Source organism: Bufo bufo, chromosome 3, assembly GCF_905171765.1.
Source record: "Bufo bufo chromosome 3, aBufBuf1.1, whole genome shotgun sequence".
Classification (NCBI taxonomy): Eukaryota; Metazoa; Chordata; class Amphibia; order Anura; family Bufonidae; genus Bufo; species Bufo bufo.
In genome coordinates, this window is record NC_053391.1 from 545,069,708 (window position 1) to 545,086,821 (window position 17,114).

Sequence of the window (17,114 nt, forward strand, 5' to 3'; positions counted from 1 at the left end):
GCCTAAGGAAGCCGTAAAAGCTAAGTACATGGCAGCTTTGATGATTAAGCTGGAAAAGGGCCCAAAAGGAGCACCATCCAGGGCTGAAGATAATTTCCGGAACATCTCTCCCGTGACGCCCTGCCTGCGGGACGAGGGATTGGACCCACCCTTCTGGACCCCTGGTAAGGTGGCCTTGACTGCATGCGCAGAAAAAATGGATCCGCCCCCTGGGTTGCGGAGCATGGTGTGGTGTTGGACGCCTGCTAGGTACAACTTAATGGTGTTGTAGGAGAGGTGTAACTGGTGGTGGCAATGGGCGATGAAGGCCATGATGTAAGGAATGTCCGCCAGGCCCGCCTGCGGGTGCAGACGTGAAAACTCCTGGAAGGTTTTCAGGCCTGAAAGGTAGTTCCTGGCCGTGTTTGGGGCAAGGGACTGCTGCGCCAGGTCCCTTGCTGACGAGACGAGCAAGCCTAGTCCATTGACAGGGAACTGAAAGGCGGGGTGGGATATCTGCGTGGCTCGGCCTCCGGCATGACCTGGAAGAAGAGTTCAAAATTAAACCTAGACAGTGCGTCGGCTGCTACATTCCTCTCCCCCGGGATGTGGCTACAATGCACATGGAAGTTATGTGACAGGGCCAGCCAAACCAGCTGGCGCAACAGCGCCATGATCTTGGGGGACTTGGCCCTGCCCTTGGCCAAGATGTCGACCAAGGCCTGGTTATCTGTCACAAACATCACCGGCAAGTTAGCCCAGAGGTGGCCCCATGCCTGAGCAGCTGCCACGATGGGGTATAATTCCAACAGAGAGGAGGTGCGGATGGATTCAGCCTCCTCTAAGATGGTACTGGGCCAACGATCCGCTAGCCACTGGGAACCCCAAATGGCAGCGTAGCCGCAAGATGCAGCTGCGTCTGAAAAAATGGTCGGGCAGGAGGAAGACCAAGGTGACACGAAAAAGGAGACGCCGTTCCATCGGGACAGGAACAACTCCCACATGGCCAGGTCTGCCATGGCCTGGCCGTCCAAACGGATGATGCTGTCCTGTTCGGGTGCTGAGGGAAGAAGCTGGAGCAGCCTTGACACAAAGGTTCTTCCCTGGGGCATAATCCTGGAGGCAAAGTTGAGCCGCCCCAGAAGAGACTGCAACTCGACTCTAGTGAGGCATCCCGTGGCTGCCGCATGGGAAATGACCTCCCGACACTGAGTGAGTTTCTCCTCCGGTAGGCTGGCTTGCAACAGAACCGAATCCAGGACGATGCCCAAGAATGAGACCCTCGTGGCAGGACCCTCAGTCTTTGACTCCGCGATCGGAACAGCCAGACTGGCGAACAATCCGAGGAGGATGGTGAGTATGCTGGACCCGCCCTGCGGATCCTCGACAACCAGAAAATCGTCGAGGTAGTGGATGACCGACCGGAGGCCCCCGTGATGGATCAGGATCCAATGCAGCGCCTTGGCCAGCTGGTCGAATAACCACGGGCTACTCTTGGATCCAAACGTGAGCCTGTTGGCGAAAAAATACTGGCCGGCCCACTCAATGCCGTAGAATTGCCATAACTGCGGCAGGATGGGCAGGAGTTTAAATGCATCCGCAATGTCAACCTTTGCCAGCCAAGCGCCCCTACCATGTGACAGGATGGCCTGGATGGCGTCGTCCACCGAGGAATAACGCATGGAAAATTCCTCTGAGGGAATCAGAGAATTAAGGCTTGGAATACCGGACACATGAGGGGCGGACAGATCATAAATTAATCTTTTTTTTATTAGTGTTCTTTTTTGCCACTAAGCCGATGGGGTTAATGCGCCATGAGGAAAACGGGATGCGTGGGAACGGGCCTATGAGGAACCCCTTGGAAACTTCCGACTGGAGCAACTCGCTAGTTGCTGGAGGGTCCAGGGTGGCGGACAGCAGATTCCTGCCCTGCCAGGGCACCTGCGGCAGGGTGATGAGCCCTGTGCGGAACCCCTGGCGGAAGCCTGCCAACAGGAACGCCACGAAGTCTTGATCGTGGTGATCATGAAGGAGTGCCGCCAAGAGGTCCACGTTGATGTCCGCTAGTCAGGAACCTTTGGAAGATTTCTTTGGGCAGGCGGACCGTGGGTGAGCCCTGAAGCACAGGGAGCAGACGTGGAGTGACCTGCAGCTGGCATATGAGCACCCCCCTGAATTAAAGTTATTACAGACCTGGCTCTTCCCCAGGTAGACAATAGGTCTGCCGAGCTTGTCTGTGGAGGGGTTGGATGGAAATGACCCGGAGGTCCCCGGGATGGCCCTGTCCTGAGGCGGGTGCGCGGTATTGGGGCACCACTCTGAGGAGTGGAAAATCGACTGACACGTCGCACAGTTGGGAGCCCTGAGGCCAGCGAAGTGACGGCAGAAGAGCTCGGTGTCAATCAAGGACCAGCTGGTGACATACTGGAACTGGGCCAGAGCTGCCGCCGCCTTAGCTGCAAAGGAACGGTGGTAGTCATAGAAGGCCGACCCACCATACTTGTGCCCTAGGTCAGTGACCAGGTACAAATAGCTGTCAAGCTCCTCTCTTCTCTCCGGCTGTGCGGTGCAGACGATGTCCCTGAAGAGGCTGAAGGCCAGGACAAATTCCGGAATGGACAACTTGCGGTTGAGCCGCGAATCCTTGGCCCGAAGGACCACCGACACATCGCCACAGTTGATGACCCGGTTCTCGGGAACATCTTGAGCGGCAATGAGGATTGATGCCAGATTGACATCTTTCCCTGCCAGGATGTCTCTCTTAAGGTTATCAGGAATGAAGTGAGAGGGGGACACATGTGGAATGGGTCTTGGCGTACCTGTAGCCAGCCAGCCTGATGTAGAGGGAGTCATCAGCGGAACGGGAGCCGGGGGTACAACGGGTGGCCGGGATTCGAGCTCCGAAACCCTTGCCCGCACATCCGCCACCGAGTCCACCAAGGAATTCAGGGTCGCCTGTAGCTGCACCAGGGACAAATGGATGGCCGACGCCTCTGGCTGCACTGTTGTGGTGCTGGGGCTGGTCATGAGCAGTTTGTATAGCTCTGCCTTTCTTGCGGTGGCCGGATGTGGAATGCCTCTTCGGTTCAACTCGGCCAACAGTTTTGGGATGGTCCAACTCCGAAGGGATGAGGGACCCGCTTGGCTTGACACGATTGAGCCGGAGATGGAAAGGCCGTCCTCCATGTCCGAGGCTCGAGACATGGCAGAGCAGCTAAACAAAAATACAAGGCATAACAAAAAAAAAAAAAAAAAGGAAAAAAAAAAAAAAAACGAGGGTGACGATGTACTGGAATTTGGACTGGTGCACGACAGAGAGACACGTACCGGTAACGGAATTCACGAGACGGCTCAGTCGAACCTGGCCTAACCGAACAGACGAAGATAATTAACGCGTGGTTACGACTTGACTGGGACCGAGGTGGTGCCAGTGCGAACTTACCTGAACAGGACCGAAAGGAACGGAGAACTGGGAACAAACTTCTGTAAATAAAGCACAGGCAAAAAAAACATTTGAAAGTGCAGAGGACACGGGTGCCCACCAACCTGCGGAACCAGGCGAACTGGCCAGGCTGGGGCTCACCCTAAGGCCAAGTAACCATCCGAGCGCATGGGATCGAACACCTGACCGAAAAGAGAGCCGCCTGAGCGTACCAGGCGGTTTGACAGGAGAGAAGGCGCGTAACCATGAAATAGAGGCTGCGCGTAGCAGCGGCCCGCGAAGGGCAGTGGTAAGCCATAACCTAGGAGTTACGGAAAGCAAGAATGACCCGGGGAGAAGCCGAGGACGGCCCCTTTGGAAGACTTGAAAGCCGAAGGACAGGTGCGTGAACCCGTGTGATAGACAAGAAAAACATGAAGACCTGGGCGTACCAGGAGTGAACCGAGCCCCGGGCGTACCAGGGAAGAAGGAGGTGCCACCAACCGCGACCGGACACCTGACTGTGACCGGCCGACAATGACTTGGCAACAAGACAAAACCCGGTGGCCTGGGCGAAACCAGGAAGACCAGACACCCTGGCCGTAACCAGGTGCCCGAGGTGGGGCCAGATCGGTCCTACGTGGGACACCTATCCTTGTCCAACCGAGAAAATTAAATAATTTTATTATTTTTTTTTTTTATTAAAAGGGGGTTAGTCGGTGTCGACTATATGGCGGGTTTGTGCCGCAAATACATATATATTTATATTATATATATATTTTTTTATTTTTTTTTTTCGGGTTGATGACCCGACTATATGGCGGGTTTGTGCTGTAAATACTCACATATACCTTTTTTTTTTTTGCGGACTATATGGCGGGTTTACCAACGTACTTATCCCCTTTTTTTTTTTTTTTTATATAGACCCTGTGGCGGGTTTACTGCACACACTGATACCAATTGCTTATTTCATTTATGTGAATTATTCCTTTACTATCCCCTCCTTTCTTCCCCCCCTCCCCGTCTGGCCTGGCTGCCCGTGAGCCCGCGCCCAGCGTGGAACGCAAGCTGACATTGCAGCCAGGGAGACCGGCAGGGGGCGGGTGACGTCACAGAAGCGCCGGAAGAGTGCGTTCCAGGCTGGAACGCACGCCTATGTGCACCGGCTTCCATGCCGCACCCGGGGTGCAGCCTTGCCCAGGAACCCAACCCCCCCCCCTCCCCGATGAACGGGTATCCGCCGGCAGGCGCTGATTTGTCCCTGCTGCCGCCAGAAAGCAAGTGGAGCGGGCGGGGACCGGAACCAGGAAGTGCGTGCGTTCCACCCTGGAACGCACGCCTTCCTGCGCCGTGCCGGGAACAAGGTGAGCCGGCCAGACCAGGGAAAAGCACCCCCCCCCGTCTCCAGCATGACGAGCCGACCGGCTGCCGGGTGCGCTACCTGACGCCATACCGCCAGGAACACAGGGAGACGAGTGGAGGAGGAGGGGAGCCGGAAGCCCGTGCGCTCCACGCTGGAACGCACCGGCAGCATGAGGCGGAGGGAGGGTGCCAGACCGCCGCAGTCCTTGCCCTGCGAAAGAGCCCCCCCCTCCCCTACTTACCACCAGGAGACACGAACTCTGCAAGAGGCGACCGTAGGTACCAGGAAACACACGAACACTAGCCAGTGAATAACCAAGAACCGGAACGCCCACTGTGATGAGGTAAGTGGGGGTTTAAATAGGCTCAAGCCCCTCCCACAAATGCAGGCTGAACCTCAGCCTTACCAACATGTGACCTTTATGTGTAAAATTATATATTAATATATAAAATATAACAAAATAATAAGACGTTTACAAGTACTATATAATTAATCCAGGGGAATTAATTAGGGAAATGGTGGTGGTCTGACTCGGTATGGTATTACTTATTTTGGTGGGCATGATGATTGCTTTTTACCTTTTTACTTTGTTAATGTATTATTGGTATTGCATGTAAATTGGGCTACACAGCCTTTGTATGACTAGTTACTTCACGGCCATACGTGTTGTGCCGTGGTTACATTGCCACCTATTGATTTATGCACTTGCACTTTATCACCTTTACCTTGTTGCCAGACCACCATAACTGATTTGTTTTTAATAATTTTTTAATTCTTGTGCGTGCTAATCATGTTGAGCAATATTTTGTGATTAAAATCAATTATTTAATGAAATCTTTTTGTGTGCATATATATTTTACTATCTATATATCTGTATTGGTCTTGCTATTAATGATAAATATGGGTTAATGTTACCTTATTGGGAAAAGTAGTTTTGGTGTTTATATAATTAATCCTCCCTTCAGTAATTCTAGTTGCTGTAGGGCCCTCAGGGTAAGGCCTCATGCACACGACAGTTGTTTTTTGCGTCCGCAAATTGTGCGTCCGCTAAGAAAAACGGATGAGGCATCCTTTTTTTTTTGGAGGATCTGTTTTTTTTCACAGATCCCTTGTAATAAATGCCTATCCTTGTCTGCAAATGTGAAAAAAGTAGGACATACACTATTTTTTTTGCTGAAGGGAAACACGGACAACGGACGCGGAACACAAACGGATGAACTATCAGCATTTTTTTGCTGACCCATTGAAATGAATGGGTCCCCATCCTATCCGCAAAAAAAACGGAATGAAGGCTGAGAAAAACAACTGTCGTGTGCATGGGGCCTTATAGTGAACATGCACTGAATAGAAAGTAGCCTTATAATTAGAGATGAGCGAATTTCTAAAAATTTAGATTTGGCTGGTTCGCCAATTTTTTCAAAAAGATTGGATTTGATCCGAAATTATTAGCGGCGAATCGCGTAAAAAACTGCTATTTCCTGGCTGCAGAGAGCCTGTATAGTGGTGTAGAGCAAGTGTGAACTCAGCCTTACAGGTCGATGTTAGGGCCAGGTATAAAGAACCGTGCAGAGGTCCGAGTTCCAACTGTAGCGTGAAAGAGCGCACTCCTTTTACACCGTCGACAGCTGATTCCACATAGATGTCTACAGAAACTGTTCTATTAAATGCTTATACAAGTAGTGCCCCTCTGACAGAGTGGAGAGGGTGTCAGCAGTAAGTTTGTGTTGAGATCACTGATTATTTTGCTCTTCCTCTGATCAGTCAGAACAATAACCCCCCAAAAAACGGATCCTTTCTGTGGAGTATCTGCCTTTACTTGGTCAGCATTTGGTCAATAATCCATCAGTATTGCTAAAGCCCAAAAAAACAGGAGTGGATCCAAAACAGAGATGACACAGGAATGGAATTTTTGAATGTCTTCTGTGTTTTGTACCCACTCCTGCTTTTGGCTACCAAATCATAAGCCAATTCTGATGGGACCATACAGGCCTTACAGTTGCTACACAGACAGGATCCATTGTGCGTCTCATTTTTCCTTTCTACTGACAGATCAGTAGAAGGGTCAAATAAATGATGATGTCAACCAGGCCAAAAAGGCAAAATAGTGGCCCAGTCGTGGAGTTGGGAGGGTGGGAGAACAGCTTGAGAAGTCCACAGAGTGGCCCAATGACATAGTGTTGAGGTAGTAGCAGCATGAGGAGTCCACAGAGTGGCCCAGTGACATAGTGTTGAGTTAGCAGCAGCATGAGGAGGTCAAAGACTGACAAGGTGACATAGTGTGGAGGTGGCAGCAGCAGCATAAAGAGGCCACAGAGTGGCCCAGTGACATAGTGTTTATTAAGCAGCAGCATGAGGAGACCACAGAGTGGCAATGTGACATACTGTAGTGTGGAGGTGGCAGCAATGGCAGCATGAGGAGACCACAGAGTAGCAATGTGACATACTGTAGTGTGGAGGTGGCAGCAATGGCAGCATGAGGAGACCACAGAGTGGCAATGGCACATACTGTAGTGTGGAGGTGGCAGCAATGGCAGCATGAGGAGGCCACAGAGTGGCCCAGTGATATAGTGATGATTTAGCAGCAGCATGAGGATACCACGGAGTGGTAAGGTGACATAGTGTGGAGGTGGCAGCAGCAGCAGCATGAGGAAGCCACAGAGTGGCAAGGTGACATAGTGTGGAGGTGGCAGCAGCAGCATGAGGAGGCCACAGAGTGGCCCAGTGACATAGTGTTGAGTTAGCAGCAGCATGAGGAGGCCACATACTGGCAAGGTGACATAGTGAGGAGGCGGCAGCAGCACCATGAGAAGGCCACATACTGGCAATGTGGCTTAGTGTGGAGGTGGCAGCAGCAGCAGCATGAGGAGGCCACAGAGTGGCACAATGACAGAGTGTGGAGGTGGAAACAGCATGAGGAGACCATAAAATGGCGCAATGACAGAGTGTAGAGGTTGCAGCAGCAGCATGAGGAGGCCACAGACTGGCAAGGTGACATAGTGTGGAGGTGGCAGCAGCATGAGGACATGAGGAGGCCACAGACTGACAAGGTGACATAGTGTAGAGGTGGCCACAGAGTGGCACAATGACAGAGTGTGGAGGTGGCAGCATGAGAAGACCTGAGTGGTGAGGTGGAAGCAGCATCAGGAGACCACAGAGTGACCCCATGACAGAGTGGGGAGGTTGGTGGCAATAACAGAATCCGCTGATGATTGTGGGTGTAAGAAGGAGCACTTGGCATCAGATGTGTGGCATCAGGTGGGTGGCAGCATCAGAATAGTAGCTGAGGCAGGTAGCCAGAAGAAACCGGTCTCTTTTGTCAAGGTTTGGGTAAGGCAGCATGGATGATCTAATCTGATTCATCAGGCATTAATGGGTGGAAATCCTGGCTGATCCATGCCTGATTCATCTTGACAAAGGTCAGTCTCTCCACATTTTGGGTGGACACTGGACAGGCGAGTTCTCCTTGGGGTAACTATGGCCCTCGCCGCACTAAACACTCGCTCTGATGCCACACTACTGGCCGTACAGGACAGCTTTTCCAGGGCAAACTCGGCCAGTTGCGGACACAAATCGAGTTTGGCTGCCCAGTAGTCCAGCGGATCTTCAATGTGGGGTGGCAGGTTGCTGTCCAAGTATGCCACCACCTGCTGGTTTAGGTTGTGCTCCAGGTCTAGCTGCTACTGGTGGTGAGTAGTTTCTTAACTAGGCGGGTTAAGAAAGCTGCTCATCATCGACTGTAGACTCAAGCTGCTGCTGATGAAGCTGGTACTGCTCCTACCCCCACAGCAGCCATAGCAGTGGAAGGAGAGCGCAGAGGGCCCCCCGGTCAGACCTGCGAGAGGATGGACATGGCGCAGATAGGCAGAGGCCAACTGACTACATAGGATGTCTCTATAGTAGTTCAGTTTGTTCTCCCTCTCAGCGGGTGTAAAAAAGGCCCCCATTTTGAACTGGCAGTGAGGGTCCAACAAGGAGGAGAGCCAGAAGTCATCCATCTGCTGAATGGTGATAATTTGGCTGTCACTACCCAAGCAAGTGAGAATGCAGAGGGCCATTTACGCAAGTGACTCGGAGGGACTCCCTGCCTCCATCTCCACTGCATACTGCCACAGTGTGCCTGGGTCATCTGTCTCATCTTCCTCATCTCCCTCTTACTCCACTGGCTGCTCCTGCTCCTCCTCTCCTGTCACCTGTGTAGAAAAACCACCCATTTCTCTACACATTGCTTGTGCTCCAATGTCCTCCTTCAGTTCAGCCCCCACAGGGCTCATGTGGCCGTGAGATGTAGGCGCCATGTCTGCAGTCCCCTGACCCAGATATACCAGCATCTGTTCCAGGATATGAAGCAGTGGAATGACGTTGTTCATCCTGTAGTCCTGGCGACTGACAAATAACGTGGCATCCTCAAATGGCCGGAGCAAACGGCAGGTGTCATGCATGAGCTGCCACTGGCTGACATCGTAGTTATACAGTAGAGTACTCCTGTCCACTTGGATCATCAAGAAATCGTTTATGGCCTTTCTCTGTTCATATAGTTGGTCCAACATATAGAGGGTGGAATTTGAACGGGTGAAAACGTCGCATAACAGCCTATGTTGGGGGACGCTGTTCTGCTGCTGCAGTTCAAGGAGGGTGTGCTTGGTGGTGTACGAGTGGCTGAAGTGCATGCAAAGTTTCCTGCCAATTTTTAGGATGTCTTGCAAATGGGTGGAAAACTTCAGGAACTTCTTGACAACCAGATTGAACACTTGCGCCATGCAGGACACATTGCTCAGCCCTCCTTGATGCAGCGCTGACACCATGTTCTTCCCGTTGTCGGTCACCATGGTTCCGATTTTGAGTTGGCACAGACAAAGCCCACCTTCTGTTCTACATATTTGTGCAGGGCTGGTACTGCCTTTTTGGCAAATAAATCACGCATTGGGACTCTCCACCTCGGCTCGGGAAAAGCCATCAGTTCTCTGAAAGGTGTAGAGTCCACCACTTGGAAAGGGAGGGATTGCAGCACCAGCAACTTGGCCAGGAGAACGTTCTGTTGTCTCTTGGCAATAGCTTCGGTGATCGATTTCTGATGGAATGAGTGACGAAGAGTAGGAGGACGAGGAGCAGGAGCATCAGGGCCAGTAGATGATGGGAAGGACAGACAGCTCCCTTTGGCTGAGGTGTTGGAGCCTTGACTGCCTGAAATTGGGTGCGTGCCACTGGGTGATGCAGCGGTTGCTGCGGCAAGCTAGACCACCACGTTGGAGTCACGGTTCTCCCAGGCCACTTTATGGTGACGCTGCATATGTTGACACAGGGCCATGGTGCCAACATTGGCACCCTCGCCACACTTCACCTTCTTCCCACAGATTCGGCAAATGTCCATGTTCACCTCCTTTGGCAGCTTAACAAAAAACTGCCACACCGCCGAGTAGGTGATTTTACCCCCAGCACTGCTCACTGACTAACTGCTACCGCCGCTGCCTCCGAGAACCCCTGCACCACTTCTTTCTGGGCAGGTAGGCTCCTGCGAAGCGGGTGGTCTACCCCGGGTACGTTTGGCTCCCGACCTCCCACTGCTGCCACCCTGCTGACTCCCGTCCACGCTACCGCTTTGCTGGCTCTGCTGCTGCCTCACGCACAAGCTGCCACCCTCTTCTCCCGATGATGATGAAGCCCCTTCGTCACCCGGCTCCCAATTGCGATCAGCTACATCATCATCGAGTACTGTCTGCATGTCACTGATGTACTCCTCAACGGTCTCTGAGCCAGGAGCCTGACCGCTCGCAATACAAGCTCCCACGCCACTCTCCTCATCACTACTTGCCTGCCTACCGGAGGAAGCGGCGGATGTCTCCTCCAGATCTTGGCTGGGCAGTAGCTGCTGACTGTCCTCTAGTAGCTCGCCCTCGCTGTATAGTGGAACTGAGTCCACAGCATATAATACTTCTCTGGCCGAGGGAACAGAAAAGGACAGAGGTAGGTTGAGGACAGATGAGGGCACAGGGACTGCTCCCGGGCCATGTCAACTAAGGGTTCTGTCTGACGAACCCACAGACTCTTGGCTGGGGGTGTCTGATGTCACTTGGGTCGAAGTGGATAAACGAGTCAACCATTCAAGAACCGCTGGGTTGCTGGTCAAGGCAACAGCTAGATGACACCGCAAGCTCAGGACTCTCGAAGTGATCCCTGCTGCCACACCCCCTTACTCTGCTGTGACCTGTGCCTGTACCAGAAACATTTAGGCCTCTGCCCCTCCCCTGTGTAGGGCCTGTCACTTCTCTGTCTGAATAAATAAATAAAAAGGAAATTAATACACCCCAAAAAGGCTGTAATTTTCTCACTTCACCACACAACGGCTAATAAGCCCTTTTTTCCCCACTAATACACGCCAAAAAAGGCTTTAGAACATATAACCGTACACCAAATAAGCCCTTACTAGAGTTGAGCGGACACCTGGATGTTCGGGTTCGGCAGGTTCGGCCCAACTTTAAAAAAAAGTTCATGTTCGGGACCCAAACTTGACCCGAACCCGAACCCCATTGAAATCAATGGGGACCTGAACTTTTGGCTCTAAAATATCCCTGGAAAGAGCTAGAGGGCTGCAAAAGGCAGCAAAATGTGCTTAAGAGCATGGCAAATGCTCTGCAAACAAATGTGGATAGGGAAATGAATTAAAATAACATAAAAGACCTTAAAAAAATATATTAGGAATGATCTAGGAGGAAGAGGTTGAGGAGGCGGTGAATGGGTGGATGTGGCGGTGTAGGCTCATGTGGCGTTCTTGGTGGAAGCGGCGGCAAAGGAGGAATAGGTAGCCAACACAGATGTGTTTATTTTGCATTTTTACATAGGGGTATCCCCCACAATATTGGGACATATAAAAAAAAAAAAAGGAATAAGTGCGCTTGAGTACAAGGATAGATGGTTGAGGCTGTTAGAACTGTCTATTCTGCACAAGGTACAGACAAGTCTTGTGGGATCCAGGCCTGGTTCATTTTAATGAACGTTAGCTTGTCCACGTTGGCTGTGGACAGGCGGCTGCGTCTGTCTGTAATGACGCCTCCTGCCGTGCTAAATACACGTTCAGAGAGTACACTGGCTGCAGGGCAGGCCAGCACCTCCAAGGCATACAGGGGAAGCTCTGGCCGTGTGGACAATTTGGAGACCCAGAAGTTGAATGGGGCAGAACCATCAGTCAGTACGTGTAGTCGTGTGCACAGGTACTGTTCCACCATGTTGGTCAAATGCTGCCTCCTGCTAACACGCTCCATATCAGCAGTTGGAGCCGGTTGTTGCGGCGAGGTGACAAAGCTTTTCCACATGTCGGCCATGCTAACCCTGCCTTCTGAGGTGCTGGCGCTGACACAGCTGCGTTGGCGACCTCTTCCTCCTCCCCTGCCTTCGCCTTGTGCTTTTACTTGTCCCCCGGCATCAGTCGGGAATGCTCTCAGGAGCGCCTCTACCAGCGTGCGCCTGTAGTCGCGCATCTTCCCATCATGCTCCACTGAGGGAATTAAGGACGGCACATTGTCTTTGTAACGGGGATCCAGCAGGGTGGCCACCCAGTAGTCAGCACACGTTAAAATGTGGGCAACTCTGCAGTCGTTGTGCAGGCACTGCAGCATGTAGTCGCTCATGTGTGCCAGGCTGCCAAGAATTAGGGACAAGCTGTCCTCTGTGGGAGGCGTATCATCTGCGTCCTCCGTATCCCCCCAGCCACGCACCAGTGATGGGCACGAGCTGCGTTGGGTGCCACCCTGCTGTGAACATGCTTCATCCTCCTCCTCCTCATCCTCCTCATCCTCCTCGTCCTCCAGTAGTGGGCCCTGGCTGGCCAAATTTGTACCTGGCCTCTGCTGTTGCAAAAAACTGGCCTGAAAGTCTTAGAAATTACCCCTCTTCCTCCTCCTCCTCCTCCTCCGCCTGGCCCACATCCTCTTCCATCATCGCCCTAAGTGTTTTTTCAAGGAGACATAGAAGTGGTATTGTAACGCTGATAACTGCGTCATCGCCACTGGCCATGTTGGTCGAAACAGCGCAACAGGGCACACAGGTCTCGAATGGAGGCCCAGTCATTGGTGGTGAAGTGGTGCTGTTCCTCAGTGCGACTCACCTGTGTGTGCTGCAGCTGAAACTCCACTATGGCCTGCTGCTGCTCGCACAGTCTCTCCAGCATATGCAAGGTGGAGTTCCACCTGGTGGGCACGTCGCATATGAGGCGGTGAGCGGGAAGACCGAAGTTACGTTGTAGCACAGACAGGCGAACGGCGGCAGGATGAGAACGCCGGAAGCGCGCACAGACGGCCCGCACTTTATGCAGCAGCTCAGACATCTCGGGGTAGTTGTGAATGAATTTCTGCATCACAAAATTCAGCACATGCGCCAGGCAAGGGATGTGCATCAAACAGGCTAGTCCCAGAGCTGCAACGAGATTTCGCCCATTATCGCACACCACCAGGCCGGGCTTGAGGCTCACTAGCAACCACTCGTCGGTCTGTTGTTCTATACCCCGCCACAACTCCTGCGCAGTGTGGGGCCTGTCCCCCAAATACATCAGTTTCAGAACGGCCTGCTGACGTTTACCCCTGGCTGTGCTGAAGTTGGTGGTGAAGGTCTGTCGCTGACTGGATGAGGAGGTGGTAGAAGAGGAGGAGGAAGCCGAGTAGGAGAAGGAGGCAACAGGAGGCAAAGAATGATGCTCTGCGATCCTTGGCGGCGGCAGGACGTGCTCCAAACAGCTCTCCGCCTGAGGCCCAGCCGCCACTACATTTACCCAGTGTGCAGTTAGGGAGATATAGCGTCCCTGGCCGTGCTTACTGGTCCACGTATCTGTGGTTAGGTGGACCTTGCCAAAGATGGCGTTGCGCAGTGCACATTTGATTTTATCGGATACTTGGTTGTGCAGGGAAGGCACGGCTCTCCTGGAGAAGTAGTGGCGGCTGGGAACAACGTACTGTGGGACAGCAAGCGACATGAGCTGTTTGAAGCTGTCCGTCTGCACCAGCCTGAATGACAGCATTTCAAAGGCCAGTAGTTTAGAAATGCTGGCATTCAGAGCCAGAGATCGAGGGTGGCTAGGTGGGAATTAACGCTTTCTCTCCAAGGTTTGGGAGATGGAGAGCTGAACGCTTCCGTGTGACATGGTGGAGATGCTTGGTGACGGAGGTGGTGGTGTTGGTGGCACATCCTCTGTTTTCTGGGTGGCAGGTGCCAGCGTTCCTCCAGAGGCGGAGGAAGAGTAAAGTAATACCAGGAAGTATTACTTTACTGAGAGAGTAGTGGATGCATGGAATAGCCTTCCTGCAGAAGTGGTAGCTGCAAATACAGTGAAGGAGTTTAAGCATGCATGGGATAGGCATAAGGCCATCCTTCATATAAGATAGGGCCAGGGGCTATCCATAGTACTCAGTATATTGGGCAGACTAGATGGGCCAAATGGTTCTTATCTGCCGACACATTCTATGTTTCTATGTTTCTAAGAGGCCGAGGCAGCAGCAGCAGAAGAGGGAGCAGCAGGGGCCTGAGCCCTTTCTTGGTTTTGAAGGTGCTTACTCCACTGCAGCACGTGTCTGACATGAAGATGCCTGGTAATGCAGGTTGTGCTAAGGTTCAGAACGTTAATGCCTCGCTTCAGGCTCTCATGGCACAGCGTGCAAACCACTCGGGTCTTGTCGTAAGCACATTGTGTGAAGAAGTGCCATGCCAGGGAACTCCTTGAAGCTGCCTTTGGTGTGCTCGGTCCCTGGTGGCGGTGGATAGTAGCAGGCTAACTATTTTGGCGACGGCTGCTCTGCTTTTGCACCCTGCTCCCTCTTTTGCTATGCTGTTAGCTAGGTCTCACCACTGCCTCTTCCTCCGAACTCTGAAAGTCAATGGCACGACCTTCATTCCATTTGGGGTCTAGGACCTCATCGTCCCCTGCATCGTCTTCCACCCAGTCTTCCTCCCTGACCTCCTTTTCGGTCTGCAAACTGCAGAAAGACGCAGCAGTTGGCACCTGTGTTTCGTCATCATCAGAGACGTGCTGAGGTGGTATTCCCATGTCCTCATCAGGAAACATAAGTGGTTGTGTGTCAGTGCATTCTATGTCTTCCACCCCTGGGGAAGGGCTAGGTGGATGCCCTTGGGAAGCCCTGCCAGCAGAGTCTTCAAACAGCATAAGAGACTGCTGCATGACTTGAGGCTCAGACAGGTTCCCTGATATGCACGGGGGTGATGTGACAGACTGATGGGCATGGGTTTCAGGCACCACCTGTGCGCTTTCTGCAGAAGACTGGGTGGGAGATAATGTGAACGTGCTGGATCCACTGTCGGCCACCCAATCGACTATCGCCTGTACTTGCTCAGGCCTTACCATCCTTAGAACGGCATTAGGCCCGACCAAATATCTCTGGAAATTCTGGCGCCTACTGGGACCCAAAGTAGTTGGTTCACTAGGACGGGTAGCTGGGCCCGAACGGCCACCTCCTCTCACTGCAGCAGTGGCTCCACCAACACCCCCACCACGACCATGACCGCTTCCCTTTTTAGAATTTTTCCTCATGGTTAGCGTTCCGCCAAGCAAGAAATAAAAAATAAAGGGAACGGTATATATGGGCTGGTTAATATGACAGATTCCCAGCAAAATAGATTTATTTCAGCTACTTCTAAATGGGTTCGGTCACACACAGATAGTGTCACAGCGGTGTATATGGGCTGGTTAATATGACAGATTCTCAGCAAAATAGCTTTGGTTCAGCTACTTCTAAATGGGTTCGGTCACACACAGATAGTGTCACAGCGGTGTATATGGGCTGGTTAATATGACAGATTCCCAGCAAAATAGATTTATTTCAGCTACTTCTAAATAGGTTCGGTCACACACAGATAGTGTCACAGCGGTGTATATGGGCTGGTTAATATGACAGATTCTAAGCAAAATAGCTTTAGTTCCGCTACTTCTAAATGGGTACAGTCACACACAGATAGTGTCACAGCGGTGTATATGGGCTGGTAATTATGACAGATTTCCAGAAAAATAGATTTATTTCAGCTACTTCTAAATAGGTTCGGTCACACACAGATAGTGTCACAGCGGTGTATATGGGCTGGTTACTATGACAGATACCCAGCAAAATAGCTTTAGTTCAGCTACTTCTAAATGGGTTCGGTCACACACAGATAGTGTCACAGCGGTGTATATGGGCTGGTTAATATGACAGATTCTCAGCAAAATAGCTTTAGTTTAGCTACTTCTAAATGGGTACGGTCACACACAGATAGTGTCACAGCGGTGTATATGGGCTGGTTAATATGACAGATTCCCAGCAAAATAGATTTATTTCAGCTACTTCTAAATAGGTTCGGTCACACACAGATAGTGTCACAGCGGTGTATATGGGCTGGTTAAAATGACAGATTCCCAGCAAAATAGCTTTAATTCAGCTACTTCAAAATTGGTTCTGTTACACACAGATTGGGTCAGAGCGGTATGGCCTGAAGACAAGTGTCAGATCATGCAATGCTGTGCTGGTGCACTGCAATTGCGGTAAAATGGCCGCCGATGACCACTGAAAAAAGTGTCTGAAAAAAACGCTCAGGGCAGGCACAAAACCTGTGTGCTCTGCACCCACAAAAGATCGATGATTCTCAGCTGTAGATGTGTAGAATTTCAGGACTTCGTTGTATTTCTCCCTGCCTAATCTCTCCCTCACAGCAGCAGCCACCTATCCCTACACTAGTGAAGAGCAGAGTGACGTGCAGCGCTACGTGACTCCAGCTTTTAAGGAGGCTGGGTCACATGGTGCACTTGGCCAATCACAGCCATGCCAATAGTAGGCATGGCTGTGATGGCCTCTTGGGGCAAGTAGTATGATGCTTGTTGATTTGCTGCTTTACAGCCATTCAAGAAGCGCCGTAGAAATCGCCGAACACCGAACCCAAACTTTTACGTAAATGTTCGGGTGGAAAAAACTGTAAAGTTCATTACGAACCCGAACTTGGGATCGCACGCTACATTCATAGTGCCAATTCATTATTTTTTTTCTTATTTTCCTCCTCAAAAACCTAGGTGCGTCTTATAATCAGGTGCGTCTTATAAAGCGAAAAATACGGTAATACTTTTTGTTTTCTACTAATACATGCCAAAAAATGCTGTAATTTTCTCACTTCACCACACAATGGCTAATAAGCCCTTTTTACCACTAATACACCCCAAAAAAGGCTTTAGAACATATAACTGCACCACTAAACAACAAATAATACTTTTTGTTTTCCACTAATACACGCCAAAAAAGGCTGTAATTTTCTCACTTCACCACACAAGGGCTAATAAGCCCTTTTTTCTTTCCACTAATACACCCCCAAAAAAGGCTTTAGAATATATAA

The 17,114-nt window shown here is 51.3% G+C and overlaps 1 protein-coding gene across 2 annotated transcripts in view; it reads right to left on the minus strand.

The window, feature by feature from the left end:
• The window catches only part of EPSTI1 (epithelial stromal interaction 1), a 198,141-nt gene that overhangs the window by 166,262 nt on the left and 14,765 nt on the right, over positions 1-17,114 (minus strand). The window lies entirely within an intron of this gene.